Genomic DNA, 20788 nt, shown 5'->3' on the forward strand with positions numbered 1-20788 from the left:
GCTTACCTACTCTTCGTGCGCTCCGGAGGCCTTCGGCGCTGCATCCCGCATCTGAAAGACAAAACAAGGTGCGTTTAAAGACATTGGGGAACTTTAATACTCACGTGCCATTACTCCTTTCCACATCTAACCCAGTGGGTATTCTGGCACCCTGCAGCCGCTCCGAACTTGTACCTGCAAAATAAAAAGACAGTTAGAGCGCATCGTGAAGCAGGCAACAAGTGCTTACTTACGTGCTTCCAGGCGCTTCTATTCATCACACGGGCTCCATCTTCAACTCACTTCAGCCTGTCATCCGCCATCGCCGGAACCCTGCAAAACAAGAAACATCATTACTAAAGACTTTAAAGACATTAGAATTACTCGAAACTTACAGTTCGTGCAGTAAACGACGGACAGCAGTCCTCTGAAGTCAAGAGGCCTGCTCCCCTTATCCAGTGAAGAAACTGGTTACAGCACCCTGCCCCGAGGCAGATGGAGAGCACGGCGTTCACTTACCTAAGGTGAGAGCGTTAACCTTTGGGGTTCTACAGGAGAAGAGAAAGGGAAGAAGAGAGAGACATTCAATAACCCAGTTCCTTAATCCCATATTTTCTATCTGCAGACATCTTACCCTTCCAGTCAGACATACAGTGCACAGAGGTCCAGCCCAAAGAGCCAGCCGTGTGTTACACATCACCTTTGAAGATACGGTATACGCCCAGTCAAGACCGGCGCCTCTACGGGAATCAGGTGAGCGTTACAGACAGACCCTCAAAGCAATTGATTGTATCCAGGGTATCCCATGGGTATGATTTAGCGAGCATGCTGCTAGGTTTTAGGAAGTAGTCAATAAATCTATTGACTGGCTCCAAAATGGAGCCACAGCCTGACACTATTGGGCGGCCTGGAGGGTTGTTCCAGTCTTTGTGAATTTTTGGTATGGCGTAGAACTGGGGCGTCCTTCCGTCTGGATGATTTTGATAGTCGAATGGTACACTTTTGGCAGAGTAAGCAAGGTTACAAAACACATGCAGAGGCTGCAGAAAGCAAACATGCAAGTGCAATATCATTTCAGTGTGCCATGTTCTCCATTCCAAAAGCAAGAATATAATGGAAAATGTAGTCTTATCTGAACTATACTATGACTGTGTGCTGAATATAAGGCCAATTTCCCTTATAATGATTTTATATTAATTTTCATTTAAATTAACTAAAACATTGTTTTGGGTCGGCATTCTTTTAGGCCATCATTTTCATACAAATACAAGGGGGCATGTGATCTTGGTTTATTCATTTTAATAATTTCTAGATATGTGCTTTCAAACAGGGGAAGGAACGCACATGTCAAAGCTTTCATTTTTGAGGTTCTTCCCTCTTCACTCAAATGAACGATAGTTAATATATTAACCTTGGATGGATAAAAACACATTATTACTCAAATCAATGAAAACTATCCACATACAGAAATCAAATGGTCAATTACTCAATAAGAATGGACAAGTCAGGTCCCTTTATTCAGCTTGCAAGCCAAATCCCATCCTAAGCCGTGACCCAAGCCCATCTGAACCACCCTCCAAAGGACCTGTCTTTATACTATCCCCGTGGTCCGACCCCGCAGTTACCATGACCTATCCGGTTAGTATCTCCCGCCCCCTTCAGAACAATACACTTATTTTTGTTTGTATTGTGTTATAGCCAATTATTGGCTTTTCCCAAATAGACAAAACAGATAAAAACAGGAAATACAAAAGACATGAAAAAACTCTTACCTGACAGTAAAAAAATAAAACAGTTATCTAGAACAAAATATTACTTGAATGTATTTAGGCCTAAAGCCCTGAGAACGTTTAAAACTTCAATAGTCAGGCTTGTTTCAAGGCCCTCTAGGAGTCTTTCCCAGAATGAAATTGATGAGAACCAGTTTATTTTGTCCACGAATTTGCCCAACATCCATGCACACAACTACCCAGTGCCCTTACAGACAATCAACAGATGATATAGTGATGGAAAGGTAATTTCGTGACAAAAGGAACAGAGGGCTATTCTAGGCAGAGATCTATCACAGATCGACTGAATCCCCTTTGTTGATCAAATTCTGCAAAAATCTTACAAATTGCATTCTCAAGCTTGATTTTAGGAAGTGTGTTAAATAGTTTGCAAGAAATCCCTTTGGCTTGTCATACAGCTATAGGGATACAAACACCCTACTGTGACGCATTTGTGTTATGGTTTGTATTCAGACCATTTGTAGCATGGCCTTCTTAACACCCATTGGGTTTCGCACCAGGTCCTACATTGAGCATTCACATTGTTTCAGCAGCAAACAGACATATTTGCCCATTTCAGTGAAGAATTCACACAAGCCCCCAATTACATCTAACATATAAGAAAATCCACCTGTGGTATTACTATACACCTATATAGTGAGATCATTTTCCAGTCCGTGTACATTTTCAATGATTGCAATCCAAGTTCGTATCTCTACTGGCCAGTCAGGAAATGCAAAACCTTCCTCCTGATTTTACCCTCAAATCTACACCAGTTTACCCTAGAGGAGAGGAAAAATGTGTCTAAACCATACAACAGAGATTGTATTAACTTTCTTTGATAGTATCTGATTAATGGACACAGTGAAAATTAAATATGTGTTGTAGATATTTATCATTTGCGCCACCATCGATATCAGCTTGAATTCTATATCTGATTCCAAGCTGGTCAATGTATGGGTGGAATGCAGTTTTCGGCCTAAATAGGAAACTATTTTGACTACGGGCCCTATGTGCTCTGAGAGTGACCACTTGAAGCTTGGTGGAATCTTGCTCGGCTCTTTAAACATAAAAATGTGGGACTTTGGCTGATTTACTTGTAAGTCATAAACCTTGGCCTAGTTACCAAATGTGGTCAATATGTGCTGCAAGGCCACCCATGTGTCGTCCAACAGGACTATGTCATCCACATAAGCGTTCCAAATTATGGATTGTGTGCCGATTTTAGGGCTGTCTAGAGACTGATAGGCCAGGGTTTCCGCAAGGTCTGCAAGATAGAGATTAAAGAGACATGGGCAACAATACAACCCTGACTCACCCCTCTTTCAGGGACCACTTCGCCAGACAAATCACCCTGGGCGTTTAATTTGGCTCTCAGGTTTGTACCTTCAGGCATGCTGATAAATATGGCCAACAGGTTCTGCGGCAGGCCCCAGGAGGCAAGCTTCCACCACACTCGCTCCCTGTTTATGGTGTCGAAGCATTTGGAGAGGGCCAGCCATGCCCCATATAATATGGGCCACCCTTATTCCCAGATGTCTCCGACACAATCGACATTACCAAACAATTTTTAGGGAGGTAGGACGTCCTTTGCTGAAACCTATCTGCAGCCTTGATAAGATCTTTTCCCTACTTATCCACTCCTCCAAATCCCTCAGGACTGCCGCGGCAAACATTTTTCTGACCACATCTAGAAGGGCGATCGGGCGGTAACTCGCCAGGTCCGCTCGGTCATCCTTCTTGTAGACCGGTAAAGTTACAGCTGACTTCCTGGAACTCGGCAGAGCTTCCACTTTCAAGATTTTTCTAAACAGGATCATGAGGATCTTCGACCACATGGCGACATTGTTTTTTTTTTTATTCAAATTTTATTGATTTTAAACATCAATATTGAACATACAGGTGGGTGCATGTTGTATTCACATAGTTACACCAAGAAACAATGTCCTTACCGCCTGAATAGACTTTTAACATCGAATACTCGACTCTCCCTCATGGGGGGATGTTTTGAACCCATACCCCCCTCCCAGCCACCCCTTGACCTTGCACGTGCAACTTCTGGGATTTCGGCGTTTGTCGTGGCGATTTGTAGCGAGCGACATGATGTTTGGCGCTGATCGACGTTCGGGTTGGAGTTCGTTGAATGTATAGTGTAGGTTTGTGACAGGCATGTTAAATTGGCGGCGTATCATGTGGTGTTCTATCCGGGCCAGGGCTGGATGTTGCTTGACTTTGCTGGTGCGTTGGGTCGTTCGTCACTCAGCCCGAGATGTATTGGTTGGCAAAGTCGCACCAGGCCTCTTCATGTCGTGCGGCCTTGTCATGGAGTGCTGCCGTGATTTCTTCCATTGTGTAGATGTTTGTATCAATCTGTATCCAGTCTTTTTCAGTCGGGAGGTGTAAGGACTTCCATTTGATGACTATGCTCGCTCTAGCAGCCAATAGCAGGGGGGATACCAGTCCTCTAACTCGAATTAACTAATCATCCTCTTCTTCCAGACCGAAGAGGATCAGAAGGGGGGGGACGGTTCCCTTTCTATTCCATCTAGCTGTTTGATCCATCCCAGGACTTCCTGCCAGTAGATGCGGGCCTTGGGGCAGCCCCACCACATGTGCCAGTAATCGGCATCCATTAACGCCAGCACCTGGGGCTAGAGGACTGAAACATTTTGGAAAGCCGACGTGGATCGTACTGCCATTTGTGGAGTAGCTTTGTTGCGTGTAGCTTATATTGGGCTGCGATTGACACTTTAGATGGAGTTTCACAAATTCTGTCCCAGTCCTGTTGGTCAAATTCTCTACCGAAGTCTTTTTCCCATCTCTCTTTCAGATGGGAACTCTAGGTTTGATCCTTTCAGATCAGAGCGCTGTACATGCGTGCTATTAGGCATTTATTTGTGGTGGTTGTGTCCAAAATTGTCTCGAAAGGCGTGAGCCCCCTCTGTGTTTTGGCCTTCCACCCTTTCTTGGATAATACGCCTTTCAATCGGAGGTACAGAAAAACTGGGATCGGATGTAGTTGGAGGGCTTCCTCAAGCTGGCCTACTCTCTCAAGTCCAGCGTCGAACCAGGCTTGGTATCTGGCGTGTTCGGGGATCCTCTCTCTGACCCGGGAGACCAGAGGTGGCTCAAAGGAGAGGGCCACGTGATGTGGTGACTCCGGACATTCCCCTCCCTTCCTTCCATATGTTCCACAGAGTCCCCAGTATTGGGTGGTGGCATAATCTTTTTGTCCGTTTCGGCCTGGGGACCCATAACCACTCAGCGAGGGTAACGGGGGTCAGATTATCATTGTCTAATTGGATCCATTGCAGGTCCCTTCTGTCACGCAGGTGTGGAATCAGGATCCTAAGCTGAGTCGCCTGGTAGTATCGTTCTATGTGCGGTGGGGACATTGATTTTTAATATGGTATTGGTAAGTCCAGTTGGACCTGCTGCTCTAGATGGAGAGAATCTCTTAATCAGTCTGCCATGATGGTCTCACTCAAGGACAGCGGTTAAGTAGCCTTCATTGTTAGGCAGCTGTTTAGGGATGACGGTCTCATATACATGGTCGCAAAATAACTAATCACATAGTTTTTCATTTGCACCTGTGTCGTATTCATGTGTCGTATTCATGTTGTTAATGAGCCACCAGATATTGTGAGAGTTATTATTTGCTAATGCGCATAGCATCCTCTGCCCATCCTGTTGGTGGCACAGATATCTATGGGCACAAGACCAATTTCTATAAGTATTGCGCAGTATGTTTTGCTCTGCGCAATAATCTTGATGTGTTTTGGCTGAATATTTTAACGTTTAAATAGATTTCCCTAGTTCGCTTTTCCTAGCCCAAGTGGCCTCATCAAAGCAATGGGCATGCGGTTTGCGCCACAATGAATTACCAGATCTTGCATGGTCCAGGTCCCACAGGTCCCACAGGAAGGTCATATAATTAGAAGGATTGCACCACTTAGTCCACTCCTGTTGTAATGAGTCGTGCATCACACTTGCCAGATTATTATTTTAAGTATCCCCACTGCTCCTAAATCTGACAACTCGACTTTTCCTGCTGTTTGTAATCAAGCTAGTATACAACGAAAGGAACTACTGACACCAAAAGATGCAAACATAACCAGATCTCTGCTTGTGTATGTCTCGAAATATGCTACCCAAAGCAACAGAATTAAGAACATAATAACAAAGAATTGGAGAACTTAACATGTGAGCTCAGAGTGGAGCATTTCTTCAAGGAACCTCCAGTGTTTACCCACCAGAGAAGCAGGAACTTTATAGACCAACTGGTTACCACTAGACACACAGAGTTAGCACTACCCGCAAAGCCACATTCCCCTGTCTCCAATGCAGTAACTGCAGATATGCCAAAAAAGGAAGCTTAATCAACCATCCCCGAACAGGAGAAAAGATCAAACTGAGGGATTATGCGACATGCGATACCCCTAACAACATCTACTCAATCAAATGCCCCTGTGGTTTGTACTATACTGGGCAATCGAAGAGGTCGGCTGAGCTCAGATGGAATGAGCATAGGTCATGCAACAGCAAAGGAAACTTGAACTCCGCTGTAGCCAAACATTGGCAGGAGAAGCATCATAACCTATCCCAGATAAGGTTTCGAATTGTTGAAGTGATGACAAGACACAACACACATGATAATATGCACAAAAGTCTCGACCAAAGAGAAACCTTTTGGATTGATCGCTTTGGAACTCTCAAACCGAACAACATGAATGAGGAGATCAATTATTTGTGCTACATCTGATACTATTTGCTGATTTAGAATTTATTTGAATACCAGATGGTCTTAACTATATTTGATTTGTTGATTTATAATTTTGTAACTTTGACTTTATTCCCGCCTATTCACTTTACACATACATAGCACCTCACTTGTAGGCGCTCTGTTAATTGGTATCACACAGATTACACGCCCTTCAGTACATTGGTGTTTATGTCTTTTCTCCACTTTATTTCAACACATTTTGGCATTTACTTTTATAATGAGCTACAGGTCCATGCAGGATATTCCGAGCAGAGCCTTTCTTGCATGAGTTTTATCTAACTTTTTGTTTATTGTTATGGCTGTGACACTTAGCCTGGACCTCGAAATAGCCGGAACAACTTACAAGTCCTTTCATGAAGTCTGTACAGGCCAAAACTCGCTGTAACCAGACCTAGGCTTCCCCGGTCTCCCTTCACAAACAGGGCGTCCGGGGAGCGAGGCGTCGATGACGTCACTAAATGCGTGAGGCGTCGGCACCCATCGTTGTTATGGCAACATATACACAAGCAAATGGATGTGCTTGCCTGTACACGCCACCTTTGCGAGCAGTATGCCCGTCTCTGAAGGTAATCTTTCTGCTGATGGCCGCCAGCATTGTCAGCGCAACACTCGTACAGAGTGTTTAACAATAATTTTTGGATCTCTTACAGATCTGAGATCAAAAGGTTTACACAATCGCCTTATATATTTTAAGGTAAAACTCTTCAGATACAATCCTCCCTAACATCACATTGGTTTGGTCCCAATTTAATAGGCACTTTATTATCATTCACAGACACCAAAGGCTCAACTGTTAAGGTATAGTGCCCACTTTATTCACTGTTAATATCATTTCACCATTGACCTGTAATGAATAGACAAAGGGCCTCATTACGAGGTTGGAGGTAAGGGGTTAACAGCGCCGGTAAAGGTACCAGTGCCGTTAACCCCTTACCTCCGCAATATGAGGTCCTTTAGCGGGTCCCGCTAAGGGCGGCTGGTTTTACCAGGCGCCCTTAGCGGGAGCCATTAAAGCACCAGCATGCTAATAACGTCATTAACAGGCCCGTTATTAGCATGCTCCCCACTTCCATTGAGCCCTATGGGGGCTCGAATGGGAATGGGGATGGGTTCCCTGAAAGGGGAAATACCGGGTCCTCCAAGATTGGAATGGCTCGGTAATTGTCCATTCAGGGAACCCGGACCCGGTATGCAGTAAGGGGGTTGAAATGGTGCTAATAGCACCATGGCTATCTCCAACCTCGTAATGAGGCTCAAAGTGAGCAAAAGAAGTCCTCTTTTTTGTGCAGGGTGCTATGTGGATGAGGACAAAGGCAGTAAAACCAACATATATATAAGTTCCACAGATAGCTACACAACCTTTACACAAATAGGTTGTGGGAGTCGCCCCGGTTCACACTATGTACATCTGTATTACTTTAATAAAAAATGCACAAAGAGGTAAAAAATATACACATAAGAAGCATTATATCCAAACAGATCATGTCCAATTAATGTTTCTAACATGGACCCTGGTTCTCATATATTAGCTGTTTCTCTTTGAGACAGTATTGTGTGAGGTTAGTAACACAGCTGAGTGTTAGGGTTGTAACGGTAGTACGGTATACCGTTAAAGATACCGTGACCCACTTAATTGAACAATAATAACCGTCACATTGTTTATACCGGTATACCGTTCATACCGTTAAGTGTGCTTTTCAACCTGTTTGGAAAGGCTGCAGTAAGCAAGTTCTGCGCAGTCTTGGTCTTGCAATGGTGAATGTGCCGTCTGCCAAGTAGTTTCAGTTTGAGCAGTTTTTAATGCCATTCCATAAACCACACGTGCCTGACACAAAATCAACATGTTAGCAATAGGAAGAATAAATACAGTGCCAAGAAGGAAAGGGGTTTACTTTTTTTTATTGACATTTTTTTTTAAAGCGCTCACACAGCCCCAGGGCATCGAGGCGCTGTTAAAGAAATTGGTTTTGTTTATTTTGTTGCGTAATTGTTTTTGTCGTGCATTTGTAACGTGCTTAAACACCCAGAGGTTTCTAAGCGCGGACCCAGGGATCGAACCTGTGTTGCTTTGTGTCGTCTTGCTTCCAAGGCACACACATTGCCGCTGAGCTATCCTCCCGGGACTTTGGGTTGGCGGCTTTGGGGTTTGTATATTTATAATGGATAATGTTTTCTAAACATATGACAATGGCGGATTTCCCTGGTTCTATCATTGAATTTACATATAATAAGTCACACTGCGAAATGTAATCATCTCTGTGGGTATTCCCTGCTGCCATACCAAAGGGTAACATGTCCGTGATTACTGAACACCTTTTGGTCCAGAAGTAAACTAAAGGCTGTAACGTAAAGAGAGAGTGCGTGTGCGTGTGTGTGTGTGTGTATGCGCACAAGCGTATACTACCATCAGACTCCATTGATCTGTGGCATGCAGATTATCAATATGGCAACATGTTCATCTTCACCAGTAGCCAGTGGGGGAGCTAAAAGCCTAAATGACCACTTAAGAAAAGCTATTCAGTTTGCTTTGCCAGTCGCAGCAGGGCCCCAGCTCCCCCTACTCTCTACACGTGCGTTTGTGTTTGGTGCAAGCAAGGGGTGGCATTTCAGTGGAAAGTATGTTGAAAAGCCCAATTCTGGCCCTGGGTGGCTGGTTTTGTTTGTGATGATAAATCTGACAATTTATGACCTTTTAGAAAATATTTGTTAAGATTAGTTAACTCCACCTGCTATACCGCGATAACCATGATATACCGTCATTTGGCAAGAAGGTTATTGTACCGTCATAAAACTAATACCGTAACACCCCTACGAGTGTCTAGTGCCAAATGAACGTATGGGCATTTGCCCTCACTGCTTAGTGTCTACACATATTAGTGTTTCTAGATTCGAAGAGTGCACCAAGAAAACCAAATCTTTTTTATGGGCTCCTTCAAAGCCGTCTTCAGGACACTTAGGATGGATAGAATGTGCAATTGTGGCGTGTTTCTTCATGTACACGTAATCAGGTGTATTGGATATTCTAAAAAAATGACTAATTCATATATTAAAAACAAACTAACAGACTGATCACTATAGCATTTATTTTGTTAACATAGGTGCTTTTCCGTTTCAACTGACCTTACATTTCTTAATGTTGTGTAAAGAAGTATTCTTGGCTATCCCAATGATGGTGACGTGCAACTTATTCAGATGCTGTTCAACTATATAGGGGGGGGGCAAATAAACCAAGGTTGTTACCTCGCTTCACAACTATTTAATAGTGTGTTCATTACAGGGGTAATTCATTCCCTCTTGTATGGTTTTTCAACCTTACTCACTATTTCAAAGTGCACACATCATGAATTCTTCGATTTGTTTCTATGATAAATATTGGCTATTTAAAGCATGCTCTTTCTCTAATCAATTCTTTTTTTGGTTATTTCCTTGTATCTATGTGACATCTCTATTAGTCATTTACGATATTGTGATGGCCCCAATTACCGGCACACCGGAATGTTTTTCATAGGGTGCAGGCAGAATGATGAAAAAGGAATATTTCCTAGCTCGTAAGCAGTCTGATTTTGATGTATCTTTTGACCTTTTCACTGTAACGACAACATTTCGGAGGGGATTTTCTGTTAAATTACCCTCTGTATCTACTTGTATCTTTTCACTTCATATATGGTATCTTTTATCAATTGCACTTCAATGCAGCTTTTCACTGCAGTCGCATCATTGCGAAATATGTACATCTATAAGTTTACCTTCCAAATGGGAGGTGTGAGCAGCCGATTAATATGCCCTCCGGATGATTTTCTCAGCGGCGCTATGGTCTTTCAGTCTAATGACACCGCGTGTTTATTTCCCAGGACCGTGGATGCTACAAACACTCAACCTACGGCATAAAGTAATATACAAATGCTTATCATTTCTATACTGAGTTTATCTATTGCAGTGTTTACTTTTAAGCTTTCATTCATTCTATGAGCAACCATTACTCACTTGTTGTTCGATAAATGTCGGGCCGGAATTAAACATCCTTGTTGCAGCGTTGCCTTGCAACGTGCACATTTTTAAATAGACGTCCTGTGGTCTTACTCGGACGGTCTAGACCCAGTATGAGCTCCATGTAAAACGGAGAATTTAGGTGCCATTTTGGGTGTAGTGTTTTTATGAAAGCCACTGAGCACCAGAGGCTATATCGAGCTCATTATATTATTTTTCACAAGGAAATGATTACTTAGGGGTATTTCAGAACAATTAACCTCTATAACATATGGAGCATTGTGTTTTAATAACAACATTAACGCCATAGGCTATATCTAGCCTTTAATGTTATCTTATAGGGAAATGGGCACTTTGATGTATTATAAGCATGTGCCTATTTAGGATTGTGGATTGCCAATTCCTTGTACACCATTTTAACAGTCAGTAGGATTAAGTTCACATCCAGTCATTCTCTTGCGTAGCTGTTTGTTTTTTATATCATTTTAATTACGTTATCTTAACCTCACAGACGAGTGTCCTCACACCTTATGTTATTGTATATCATGTCGTACCATTTAAGAGGTTATTTTAAAAAAAAAAGTTTGTGGCAATTCATTGCGGGTCTGTGATGCAGAGGTGCTAGGGATTTTGATGTAGTGTATAAACAAATTCGACTAAATGGATATATTCAGGCCATTTTTCACCGAATCCAGGGTAAAATTTCCATTTCTGTTCAAGTTTTCGTAATGCAAAATCTCTTTCTCCTGCGAGTGGGTGCGGCATTGTTTGTACAATGGGCCAGTAGATGTCCTCATAACTATATTTTTCCTTTTTAAAATGTTCTACCAAAGGCTTATCTGGGACCCAATTTTTGACATACGATCAGTGTTCATAAATTCTTTGGCGTATCAGACTTTTTGTTTTTCGAATATATACCAAACCACATGGGCATTTATATGGCCCATTTAGTTAAACAGTTAGCAAATGTTTTTAGATACCAGATCCGACCATTTAGGTCGATTTCTTTGATTTTTTTTGTCAGATGGCAGACAGAGCAGTTGTCACATTTAAAGTGGCCTTTCACCGGTGGTAACTGCCACAAGGTAGGTTGGACAAGAGATTTTTCTTTATGGAGTGCATATGTATGCAGTAATTTGTCCCGTAAATTGGACATTCTTTTAGAGGCAAAACAGGGTTGGTTAATCTGGAAGTCGTCAGTGTGTATCATCTTTCAGTGTTTTAGAATACTTCTCAGTAAATCATTGCTGATGGGCGAGAAGGAGGTGACACGTGATTTTTTCAATCGTTGTCTTATTCTGTTTCATCAGACACATTTGTCTGACAGTGTTTCAGGCCCGTTTATAAGACCTTCTGATGACATGAGGAGTATAGCCCCGATCTTTTAGTTTCAGATTTTAGATTTTCCCGCAAACTTTGGATATGGAAGCTGTTGAATGACAAGAGTGTATTTTTTCCGTTGGCTTTTTGAGCTGAGTGGTACCAAGTGTATTTTCTACAGACCTAAAAATCTCAAGATGTAAGAACGCAATTTTGTCCTTGTTGACGATCATAGTAAATTTGATCGAAGGCTCCTGTGTGTTCAACCATGTCATGAATGTCTTTAGTGTTTCTAAATCCCTGCTCCAAATCATGAACACATCATCAATATAGCAATGCCATGAATGTATATTATTTCTGAAGGGATTATCATCAGAATATATAGATTTTGATTCAAAATGATCCATATACAACTTGGCCAGGTCTGGGGCAAATGTTGCCCCCATACTGGTGCCATGGAGTTGTTGGTAATAGATTCCCTCACAGAGTAAAACATTTTTTATGAGGGCCAACCGGATGCATTCAGTGATAAAGTCCGATGGGACTGTTCAATCTGTTATTTTTTCTAGATGTGATGCATAATCTCAACTTCACACCATTTGTAGAATACTTGTGTACAGGGACTCCACATGCAGTGTCACCAATAGATCCTCTGCATTAATGACAAGGTCCTTTAAGATCTTTATCATGGACATGAAGTCTTGTACATACGATTACATCTTTCCAAGAAAAGGTCTGAGAAATACATCTTCATAAATTGAGAGAGGTTCGAGTAAGGAACCAATAACGGAGACAATAGGTATTCCAGGGGGAGGTCAAGCATTTTTATGCACTTTTGGTTGCAATAGAACGCTGGAGTTACTGGATTATGTTTAACCAGAAATGCTTTTTCATCTTGATTCAATGAATGGATGGCTCATCAGACTTTCTAATTCTTCTGTGATTATAAGGGTGGGATTACCACCAATGATTTTATAGAACTTTTTGCAGCTCTTTTTGGACCTGTGTTTGATACAAAGCGGTATCACACAACACAATTCCTCCATATCATCTTTATTCCATTACCCTACCTTTTCCAAACCCTCTTTCACCCACCAAATAACTCTAAATGTGTTTTCCAAGCTGTCCATTGACTGCGCTGTCCGCGAACTACTCCGGTTTACGCGGACTGCTACGATGCCTGCCCGGCCTTTTCCACCTACAAAAATAGCTTCATATCATCTTCTTTCCACTCCCCTACCCTTCCCAGCCTGTCTTTCCTCAAACAAATAACACAAAATGTGTTTTGCAAACTTTTTCCCAGCTGTTTTATCCGCAGACACTGGCCAGTGTCCGCAGATCCAGCAGAACAGACGTTTCTGAAAATATGACCCACCTCACGCTCTTAAACATCCAATCAGCGGGTGCGTCCAATGTCAGCAGACATCACCCCACCCTCTGGACCAATTGGAGGCCCATCAGAAGACCGAACAGGGAAGTGAGTCTGCGGACTGAACCCAGATATCACTAATTTCTTTTACCTACTTTTTGGCTGTTTTGAAAAAAAAAATACTGGATATAATTACACCAATTTTACAAAAGCCCACTTTCGGGAACAAGCCACCGCTCCTAGTACACATTTGGTGAAAATCTGTCCAGTGGTTTGGGCTGTAGGTGTGAGCAATTTCTTTTTCCACTGCGTCTATGGGAAAAACACACATTTTGGGACCCACCCTATAACATTGCCCCCCCCCACACGAAACCTCACCAAACTTTGCAAACTCAATCCGAGGGGGCCATATATTCTTTTTGCAAGGTTTTGTGAGGATTTGTGCAGGGGGCTCAAAGTTATAAGCCGCCCAATAAGTGCAACTGAACCATAACTACACGGTGCTACCGCAGGCCGTGTAATACCTTCATACTTTTTTCTCTTGCTACACTTAAGGGTAGACATTTTATGTAATATCTTATCAGTTGAACGTGTAAGCCTAACGTGGAACTCAGTTAGTTAAGAGCATGATAAACGGTAGGACTAGAGTGGAGTGCCACTGAAGGCCGTTGGAGGTGCAATGCATTCAACACTACAAAGTTCACTTCACTGTTCTTTTGCAGCCCTGTGTGGGGGGGTCATACCATTTATCTCAATTGTATCTGGGATTCAAATGCTCCTCAATATAGACATCTTGCTCTGGCTTGGATGCAGAGAATGCTTCAGAGCTGTTAATACATTGACATGGTACCCATACATTCAATGGGACTGGTCATATGTCTCTTCTGATGGGCCTCCACATAGGGAACACTTAATTTTGGTAAGAAGATATCCCAGTTCCTCCTTAACCGTTCCTCCAAGGCCACCCATCATGCCCTCAGTGACTTATATGATCTCTTAGAAATACCATTTGTTTGGGGGTGACAAGAGGTAAAGAACAGGCACATAACAATAAACCCATCCCAAAAGGATCCCATGAAACATGACATGACATTACTCATTGTGCCAGAAACAACATCTCTAGAAAACCTACTATTGACTTTGTTTTCCAATCTGAGATTTTGAAATCACTGGGGCAGAAAAGATCAGTATGTGAACTGTCTGCGGGCACCTGATTACATTATTTAGAACTATCAGAATAAGCCTGTTCCTGGAACATTGCTTACATTTTATAAGTTCAGTTATGTCTTTCTGCCTTTTAAGATGCACGCCCCTTGCACTGTTACCATTGTTGATTTGTTCAAACCTCTGACTTGTCACTAGTTTGGTACTTCTGACAGGTTCTATACAATTCCTTTTATTAATGCCCATCAGGATACAATAAACGTGGCCTCTGTAGGAAGTCTGAGCAAGGACACATGTGACACAAGAAGGTTGTGATTCAAACAAGTTGATTTATGTACATGTTTGTCAGGGAAAGTGGTGGACCGAAAACCTAAAAAGAATCTCTATAAATTAAGAGGAAGTTCCCAGTGGAGTACCTTTGCTGAAAATGTTAGTGGGGGGGACATGACATCTAAAGGAAAGGGGCCCCTGCCAAATGAGGGGGACAACATGGTGAGCCACAAAAGTTGGGGGGAGACAAACACCCTTGCCCCCCTAAAATTACGCCCATGGAAGTTCCTAATGCAAACAGTGTCAGGTATAAAACAACATAAAATTGTGTATTCTTTGGATGTCCAACACCTCCAGTGCAGTAGTCCAATTTATACATTTCAACCCTTCTCTTACAAGTTATTGTCCACACATGAACCCCAAATCTACAATCAGGTTGTAACAATGTGGTTTACAGAAATTTCGAGACCTAAACTTAAAACGTCTTCAACCTCCAGGCTGCCCGTAAACTAAAACAGAAATGTTCAAAATCTTGACCAACAAAAGAGTTCATAAATCTTTGTTCATCTCTAGTTTTCTACAACACAAGATTGCCATTTCTCTTTGGAAGGCTCTTCCAGGGTTTTACTCACAGTCTGGAGCCTTAGTTGGTCTTCCTTCTTTCAAACTCCTCGTCTAGACAAGGTCTCTGGCTTCTCAGAATTCTCTTCAGGTTTTACCTTAGCCTCTTTGTCTTTTGGCTTGAGCCGGACTTGTGGTCAACACTCTTCACTAGGTCATCAGATTTGTCTCCAATCCCTGGCAGACAAGTCTCTTCTAGATCTTATTATCATGTATTACTTATAACATGCAACCGCCAATCGGCCTCAGTGTGCACATAAAACAAGACAGCTACAAAACAACAAAAGCAACCAGTGGGAGGAAGTAAACGAGGGACCAGAGAATCTTTGGGTTCAAGGTAGTGCTTAGACTAAAATTTCAAATCTCTGTACAGCTTAGACAAAAAAAATACAATAGAGCGCTATTAACACACTACTCCAACGGCTTATCAATATGTCATACCCAGCAGTATATTAATCCTCAATCCATTTTCCAGCTTGGCAACAGGTGAGTGGGTGCACTCTGACTCCCTGCCCCCCCTCAGAACCATCATGGCGGCAGCAGGCTTTGCAGAGCCCTCTCTGGCTTCCAGGCCGCACCGGAGCTTGCCTTCCCCTAGTCCAGCCTCCCTGTGCCCCCCCTGGCCCTGATTGGCCAGCTCCTCTCCATGGGTTTGGTGTGGATGTTGTTGCATACCCACTCCCTGTGTCATTTTCCAGCTTGGCAACAGATGAGCGGGCGCACTCTGACCCCCTGGCCCCCCTCGGAACCATCATGGCGGTGGCAGGCTTTGCAGAGCCCTCGCGGGCCCATTCCACGTGAAGAAAGCAGTTGAGCGCCCGCACCTCGAGACCCTCCTGGGCCTAGACCAGTGCTGAGCATCCATTTTTTTATAATTATTCAGAGCCCACTGCCCCTGGTTTCCCTTGCAAGCCCTCTCGCTCCCTTCCCACATCAACTTCCGTGTTTGCCTCCCTCCCGCCTCCCGTCCCGCCTCCGGAGCTGATTGGACCTTATGAGGTCTTAACCAACTCCTCCAGGGCAGCCCTCTGCCCATGCAGCCCCTCTGCGGCTAAGGGCCCCAAGGCAAAGGGCGGCTCCTACAATGGCAGCTCCAAGACAGGTGTCCGCAAGGGACGCCAGTGAAGCTAGCAGTGAACAGACACCAACAACACTGTAAGTGTGGCATGGGTGGGGTGTAGAGCAATTACTCTACTCCAGAAAGCCCCCACGACTCTACCTTACCTTTCCATAACGTAAACTCCCATAGACTCGCACCATGCACACCTAGAGAGATTCACCACCAACCTAAATCCATTCAAGGCTGGTCTGTAAATGTTGTCCTGCATAACACTCTAAAATACTTGCCAATGTTAACTACTGCCACTCCCAGAGACAATGATGAAGATTAGCCAGCCTCACACTAAGAAAGGTGCAATAATGTTACCAATTGCCACACTTAGATGGAATTGTGAATGACAGCATATCCCGCACATAGATAATACTGTAAATGGTAGCATGTGCCACACATAGATGGAATTTCGATTGGTAGCATGTGCCACACTTAGATGGAATTGTAAATGATAGCATAGGATTAGTAGCATATCCCTCACTTAGTTGGAATTGTAAATGATAGCATGTGCTTGAATTGTAAATGACAGCATATCCTGCACTGAGATAAAATTGTGAATGATATCATATCCCACACTTAGATGGAAATTGCAAATTGTAGCAAGCGCCACACTTAGATGGAATGGTGAAAATAGCTTATGCCACACTTAGATTAAATTGTAAATGATAGCAGTACCTCATCTAGACAGAATTATGATTGGCAGCATATCCCTCACTTAGTTGGTAATGTAAAGGATAGCACGTGCCACACTCAGATAGAATTGTGAACTACAGCATATCCCGCACTTAGACAGAATTGAAAATCATAGCATGTGCCACACTTGGATGGAATTGCAATTGGTAGCATGTGCCACAAGTGGATGAAATTGTAAATGACAGCATATGCCTCATCTAGACAGAATTATGATAGTAGCACATCCCTCACTTAGGTGGAATTGCAAATGATAACATGTGCCACACTTAGATGGAATTGTAAATGATAACATGTGCCTCATCTAGACAGAATTATGATTGGCAGCAGATCCCTCACTTAGTTGGTACTGTAAATGATAGCACGTGCCACACTTAGATGGAATTGTGAATGATAGATAGAATTGTGAATGATATCATGTCCCACACTGAGATGAAATTGCGATTGATAGCATGTGCCACACTTAGACTGAATAGTAAATGATAGCATGTCCCTCATCTAGATACAATTATGATTGGTAGGATATCCCTCACTTAGTTGGAACAATGAATTATAGCATGTCCCACACTTAGATGAAATTGTGAATGATAGCATATGATTGGTAGCATATCCATCACTGAGTTGGAATTGTAAATAATAGCATGTGCCTCATCTAGATAGAATTACGATTGTAGCATATCCCTCACTTAGTTGGAATTGTGAATGATATCACATCCCACACTGAGATGGAATGGTGAATGATAGCATTGTGCCACACTCAGACTGAATAGTAAATGATAGCATGCGCCACATCTAGATAAAATTAAGATTGATAGCATATCCCTCACTTAGTTGGAACTGTAAATGATAGCATATCCCACACTTAAATGAAATTGTGAATGAAAGCATATGGTTGGTAGCATATCCATCATTTGGTTGGAATTGTAAATGATAGCATGTACCACACTTAGTGGAATTGCAAATGATAGCATATCCTGCACTCAGATAAAATTGTGAATGATATCATATCCCACACTTAGATGGAAACTGCAAATGGTAGAATGCGCCACACTTAGATGGAATGGTGAAAATAGCTTATGTCACACTTAGATTAAATTGTAAATGATAGCAGTACCTCATATAGACACAATTATGATTGGCAGCATATCCCTCACTTAGTTGGTCATGTAAAGGATAGCACGTGCCACACTCAGATGGAATTGTGAACTGCAGCATATCCCGCACTTAGATAGAATTGTAAATCATAGCATCTGCCACACTTGGATGGAATTGCGATTGGTAGCATGTGCCACACGTGGATGAAATTGTGAATGACAGCATATCCCGCACTTAGATAGAATTTTAAATGATAGCATTTGCCACACTTGGATGGAACTGCGATTGGTAGCATGTGCCACAAGTGGATGAAATTGTAAATGACAGCATATGCCTCGTCTAGATAGAATTATGATAGTAGCACATCCCTCACTTAGTTGGAATTGTAAATGATAGCATGTGCCACACTTAGATGGAATTGTAAATGATAACGTGCCTCATCTAGACAGAATTATGATTGGCAGCATATCCCTCACTTAGTTGGTACTGTAAATGATAGCACGTGCCACACTTAGATGGAATTGTGAATGATATCATGTCCCACACTGAGATGAAATTGCAATTGATAGCATGTGCCACACTTAGACTGAATAGTAAATGATAGCATGTCCCTCATCTAGATACAATTATGATTGGTAGAATATCCCTCACTTAGTTGGAACAGTAATTATAGCATATCCCACACTTAGATGAAATTGTGAATGATAGCATATGATTGGTAGCATATCCATCACTGAGTTGGAATTGTAAATAATAGCATGTGCCTCATCTAGATAGAATTACGATTGTAGCATATCCCTCGCTTAGTTGAAATTGTGGATGATATCACGTCCCACACTGAGATGGAATTGTGAATGATAGCATTGTGCCACACTCAGACTGAATAGTAAATGATAGCATGCGCCGCTTCTAGATAAAAGTAAGATTGATAGCATATCCCCCACTTAGTTGGAACTGTAAATGATAGCATATCCCACACTTAGATAAAATTGTGAATGATAGCATATGGTTGGTAGCATATCCATCACTTAGTTGGAATTGTAAATGATAGCATGTACCACACTTAGATGGATTTACAAATGATAGCATATGCCTCATCTAGATAGAATTAAGATTGTAGCATATCCCTCACTTAGTCCGAATTGTGAATGATAGCATATCCCGCACTTAGATAGACTTATGAATGATATCATGTCTCACACTCATTATTGAACTTAGAAATTGTGCCCAATGTAAGCCCTGTCCTGCTCTCGTGCTTGATCGCAGGTGTTTTACTGATAACCACCATATCACACTACTATGCTTACTCTCCCCTATACACCATCATTCAACTAGAACACAGCTGTACTATGACACATTCGGTCTAGCTATTCTCATAATGACATGACCTCATGAACTCCACATCATCCTAATAAAACACAGCTAGCTGAGCACCTCCTTAGGCCTAACACAGCCAGAACTCGATCTAGGTGTCCACCCTCCAGACTGAACACATCCAACTGATTTCCTCAGCACCACACCTACTGCTAAGAAGCAGCTATCATGCAACAACCACACCAGCTGAACACATATCCGGTGCACCAACGCACCATACCACACTCTCTCTCTCTAATGACTGAACTGTGGTTCCCGAGGGCGTTCAACCTACCCGCACTTTGAGATCATACCAATGATACACAAGGCGCTAAATACATGCCAAGTAACATAAAATAACATAACATAACATAACATAACATAACAAATAGTACCAAACATGCTGTGAACAACATTTCCAGGAATTAACCTGGAGGGGAGGGAAAAGAGTAAATTGACAAGATGGTGCCCCTACTCTAGATACTTTTTAACACGAAAATGGGTCACATCTGTGCCGTGATTTGTTGCAGCCTAGTATATCCACTTTCCGAAAAAAACAGTGAGCAAATAAACTTTTTTCGGAAAAGCCACTGTGGTTGGGGGCAAACACAATTGTAGAAGAACAAGGCTGTGGAGAAAGACAGAAAGGATACGATGATTTTCTAACTATCCCTTCCTCCTACCCACACCTCAGCCTAGAGAGCGCTGATGTAACGCTTATCAAAAAAGGGATAGGATAAGAAGGTAAACTACTTACTTCTATCAGTGGTAAAAACATCCAGCCTTGTTCATGTTGTGCCCATCAACCACTCTCTTCCACTATGTGTTCGTATTGGAGGAAACAAATAGCCACACAGTAAAAATTCAGTGCATCAATGGTCTTGAGTACAACCATCCACTAGGGTATTCATGAATTTAATGGCCTACGGATTGCCTGTAAACCTAGTGCACTGAGATCTATAAAGACACAAAATACAAACAACCCAAGTTTGAATGACAAACCAACATGAAGACAATACACACTCCACTCTGCGTTTTAGAAGTATTAGTGTTTAATGTTATTTGGGGTATACAGTAGGTCAGATCACCTCTACAGTGTAGCAGTCACCGCTACTGGTTTCAGTGGCACAATTCTTACTATAGCCACTTTCATCAGGACAGTCTTCTGGTTCCCTATATCATGGTAGGTCGAGTCAGAATCAACGCTAGATTCTGACTCAGTATGCAAATGCATTCCGGAATGCCGGGAACGGTAACACTGGCTAACTATGGCTCCG

This window comes from Ambystoma mexicanum, chromosome 6q (genome assembly GCF_040938575.1).
Source record: "Ambystoma mexicanum isolate Mex_15411 chromosome 6q, UKY_AmexF1_1, whole genome shotgun sequence".
Taxonomy (NCBI): Eukaryota; Metazoa; Chordata; class Amphibia; order Caudata; family Ambystomatidae; genus Ambystoma; species Ambystoma mexicanum.